Source organism: Sorex araneus, chromosome X (assembly GCF_027595985.1).
Source record: "Sorex araneus isolate mSorAra2 chromosome X, mSorAra2.pri, whole genome shotgun sequence".
Classification (NCBI taxonomy): Eukaryota; Metazoa; Chordata; class Mammalia; order Eulipotyphla; family Soricidae; genus Sorex; species Sorex araneus.
In genome coordinates this window covers 205,232,455-205,237,444 of record NC_073313.1, presented here as the reverse complement: position 1 = coordinate 205,237,444, position 4,990 = coordinate 205,232,455, and positions in this window count along the sequence as shown.

The window sequence follows — 4,990 nt, the reverse complement described above, 5'->3', positions numbered from 1 at the left end:
AGAAATGAAGCACAGCTCAGCATGACAAAGCTAGCAACGTTCAAAACCATTCGTCACGTGTAAAAGTGAATGAATTGAAAGAACAGAATAAAGAACAACAACAAAAAGCCAACATGATTAGTGGGAAGAGCTGAAGAAGCCCACTGCCCAGAGGAGGATTGCAAACTATTTAAACTGGATAACACAGTATGTGTTTTGGCTCTGAGAAAACAGAAGTTGAACTTTTGAGTAGTAATCAAGGACTTGGTCTGAAAGTATTTGCAAATAGTGCCGGTATGGAGAACAGATGCTGACATTATTGCCAATGGGAATCGCAATGTGATAGTTAGAGTGAGAGACCCACAAAACCACAGGGAATTTTTTGTAGAAAGCTCTGCATTGAAAAATGATTTATGGTTGATTTAAGGAGGAGACAAGGAAAATAAGGCTACAGTGTATACCATCTGACTGCCGCAGACAAAGGGTGTAAACAGCCTCAGCTCTCCAACCTCCTGGAAATCAGAGCTCTGCTCATACAGAGAGGCGCCAGAATGTTTGTCTGAGTTAAGAGTGTACTTCTTTTTTAGTGTCTAAGAATAGTTATCCTCCTTTCCTCTCCCATCACTGTTTGTGTATCCTTAAAAATCCTCACCAGTTATTAAGTGCTATGTAGTCACCCAAAAAGATCTGTCGGGTACTTTCTTACTTCCTAAAGAGGATCAGAGGAACCCTGCGTGAGGCCCTCGCTTGAAAAGTGGGCAGCTCTATTTATGTATTAATAGATGTGTGACGTATTTTTATGCTAAAAGGCTGAGTTGGGGGATTCGGTAGGATCAAGTGAGTCTCCCCCAAAAAAATGGCTAAGCAAGAGGCCAAAGATACAGTACAAGGATTAAGGTGTAAGACTTACATGAGGCCGCCAGTAGCTCGATCCCTGGCATTACATGATTCCCAGTGCAGCCCTGGAAGTCCCACCCCTAGCCCCATCAGGGTGGCCCCTGTGATACCTGGCACCACAGGGTCCAGGTAGCACCCCCTTCTCAACCCCTGGCATTGAGCTGCAGACTCAGCAGAGAATTGCTGGGAGTGCCCCCCCCAAACCCTCCTGAGCACTGCTGCACTGCTTGGGATGAGCACCCTTACCTTGCAAAAAAACGAACTAAGCAAATATGCTGAAAAGGTAAATTGAGACAAGAAATATGTGACCTAATAGCAATCTTTAAGGTCACTTTTTTGGGAGGTAGGAGGTGGGCCTCACCCGGCAGTGCTTGGGACTTATTCCTGCCTTTATGCCCAGGGATCACTCCTGGTGGGTTCAGGAGTGCCAAGGATTGAACCAGGACTGACCAGGTGCAAGGTAAGTTCCCTACCCATTTCTACCAGCCCTTCCTTTTTTTGGGGGGTCACACCTGGCGATGCTCAGTGGTTACTCCTGGTTCATACACTCAAGATTTACTCCTGGCGGTGCTCAGGGGACCATATGGGATGCTGGGAACCGAATGCAAGGTGAACGCCCTACCTGTTGTGCTATTGCTCCAGCCCTGCAGCCCTTCCTTAAGATCACTTTTATTATAATCTTTCTTTGAATCAACATTGCCTCTCAGACAGGAACTGAACTTCATGAGCTCAGGCTCTGTATTTTGAGATGGTAAAAGAGGGATACAAACCAGGCTAATGCTGGTAGAATTTTTGTAGGAGGCATTGCCTTCTGATATGTTGATTTTAACCATTTGCTTCAGAGAAGAACAAGAAAACAACAACAAAAGAAGCAGTTTTCAAGGGACAGGAGCAGTGAGTTTTGATATCTGTCCAGTGGCAACGCTCATTGAAAAGCAAAGGAAACAGATGAGATGAGGAAAATAAAGCCGGGCTTTTTGCCCAGGGAGCTGAGCCAACTAAGCCAATCAGTGGCCAGATTTACATCACTTTAGGAAAATGGATCCCAGCTCTCCCAATGGGTCTGTTTATAGGCATCTCCTTACCCGCATTTTTTCCCAGAACCCTCCTCGTTATTTTCTAGTTGAGTTTTCTTTGAAAGGTTCCTATTCCAAACCCTGTACTGAGGTGGCAGAGAGCGCTTCGAACCCAGACCAGAATAACCAGGGAGCTCCAAATGTACACAGGAGGGCAGAAGTTCCTTCTCAGAAGCAGAGGTAGCAAAGGTAGCTTGGGCAGATAGAAAGGTGCTTGCATTGCCCTCTCCACTCAATTATTTTTCTTGGCAGAATCCTAGTCAGCATTCAAATGTTAATCATTATCTGTCTCTCCTCTTTAAACCACATGGGTGGAAAGAGCTCTAGTTCTATAGCACAAATCATGAATCTCTTGCAGTGTGTAATGGCTTCCTTGTACATTTGTCTTACTGGACTATCAGCTCTGATGGAAGGATCGGGGTCTTTCATCTCAGTACCTCCAGCCCTAACGGTGTCTAGATCTGGATTGTCTAATACAGGAGCCACCAGCTACATGTGGCTGTGGGACATCTGAAATATGACTGGTTTGAACTGAAATGTAATATATAATGCATGTATAAAATACACATCAGATTTTGATATATGAATAGGATAATACAAAACATCTCAAATGTTATGTTATACATTAAAATAATATTTTGGTTATGTTGAATTAATATATTATCAAGATGAATTTGGGTTTTTTTGTGGGTATAGGGGGGGGTGTTCTTTTGGATGGAAGGAGGCACCTGGCTTTGCTTAGGGCTTACTCCTGACTCTGTGCACAGGATCACTCCTGGCAGGGCTCAGGGGACCATATGCAGCATCAGAGATTGAACCAGGGCCAACCACATGCCATGCTATAACTATCATTCTGACCCCCTGTTTCTTTCTTTTCTTTTTTAACAACTAGACAATTTTATTTAAGTACCAGGAATCAAGGGCTGGAGCGATAGCACAGCGATTGGGCTTTCGCCTTTCACTCGGCCAACCCGAGTTCGATTCCTCCGCCCTGCAAGATACTGAAAGTATGGAGCCCACACAGCAGAGCCTGGCAAGCTACCCGTGCATATTGGATATGCCAAAAACAGTAACAATAAGTCTCTCAATGAGAGACATTACTGGTGCCCGCTCGAACAAATCGATGAGCAACGGGATGACAGTGAAAGTGACAGTGACCAGGAATCAAACCCAGGTCTCATGCATGCACTTTACCCTGAACCACTTTTTCCTACACTACTAGAAGGTTTTAGCATTTGAGAAGTCATGTTCAAGAATAGTTCTTCATTCTTGTATAAGCAAAAGCATAAGGGGTAGAAGAAAGAAAGTGCTAAGAAATTATTATTAAAGTAAAAGCAAGAAGGTGTGCTCAATTTTGCATTATTTTTGAACTTCTCAAAATGCTCAGATTCTCCTGTGTTTAAAGGAGGCACATTGTTTTGCCTCCTTTAAACACCCAGTTCTCACAGATGCAAATGCAACCAATGACACCATTAAACTATTGCCCAGTTAGTTCATTTCTAGTGGGCACATATCTCCAATTCCTTTTCCTTATCACGGTGGGTAGGGTATTTGCTTTGCACGAGGCCGACCCAGGTCCTATTCCTCCCTCTCTCTCGGAGAGCCCGACAAGGTACCGAGAGTATCCCACGGCAGAGCCTGGCAAGCTACCCATGGTGTATTTGATATGCCAAAAAACAGTAACAACAAGTCTCACAATGGAGTTGTTACTGGTGCCCGCTCGAGCAAATCAATGAACAACGGGACTACAGTGACAGTGTAGTGCTATATATGTATATACATGCTAATATGTAATATAAAACTCTCATTACATTTTCTTTGCAGTCTGGAGTTATTTCAGGTTAGGCAGGGTCCTGGTACAAAAAGAAGATGCACTGTGTGTTGGAAAGAGAGCTCCAAGGACTAGAGTACATGCATTGCGATCGTGAGTTCCCTGGTTTGCTCCCTTGCTCTGAGTGGCCTTCCTGAGCACATCCTTCAGGCTCATATCTGCCAGGTTGAGTAACTCAGAGAGTGACTCTTGGGCCCCCCAAGCATCACTGAGGAGGTTCCCCCTCCTCAAAAACTACAAAGACTCCTCCTAAACAGCTGTATACTCAGTTTGGATTCTGAAAGAATGTTAATGAAAGGCAGTTTACAGAGGTCTGGACCAGCTACAGAATCCCCTCAGGGATTTTGTGAAGGAAGCCACAATAGAATCACAACTTACAGGAGCAATCAACACCCTAGTCTAAAAGACAAGGAGTGTTACTAGAGTCATCAGAACTGGAGATCACTCGAGGGCCAGCGAGCAGGAGTTGTGCTTAAAGAGAGCCTCAGTCACTGTCAGGCCAGAGGGCGTCCATGCTGGGAGAAAACCCTTCTCTTCTTAAGAAAATTTTTAAATTGAATCACTGTGCATTAAAAAGTTACAGTTACTCATGATTGAGTTCCATGCATACAATGTTTCAACACCAATTTCTTCATCATTGTCCACTTCTCTCCATCATTGTTCCCAGTTTCCCTCTTGCCCCCTCCCCCCCCCCCACTGCCTCTCTGGCAGTCACTTTTTCTTTTAAGTGACATGGTTTACAAAGTAGTGTTACTGAGAGGGTATTATGCACATTGTTTTGCCTCCTTTAAACACCCAGTTCCCATCCAGAATGACCACTTCCCTCTGTCATTGTCCTAGTGTCCCTTTTCTGTCCTGTTCCCCACTACCCCCACAGTGGCAAGCTTCCTACTAACGACCAGTTCTCCATCTCTGGTCCAGTTCTCCAGTTCTCAGAAAAACTCTTCCTACTGCCACTGTCTACTCCTGTCTCCTACTGCCACTGGCCGAAGTTTTTAGGGGGAGGGAGATGAATGCACTGGTGATGAGTGTGGTGTTGGAATTATGTGCCTAGGAAACCATCATTAACAGTGTAAATCACAGAACCTCAAACAATAAAAATAAATAAATATTTTTAAAAAATAATTAAAGGAAAGGGTCAAATAAATGGAGTAAAACTTTTGCTCAACTAAAGATTTATATTTTATATGAAGTTCTAGAGGGAATA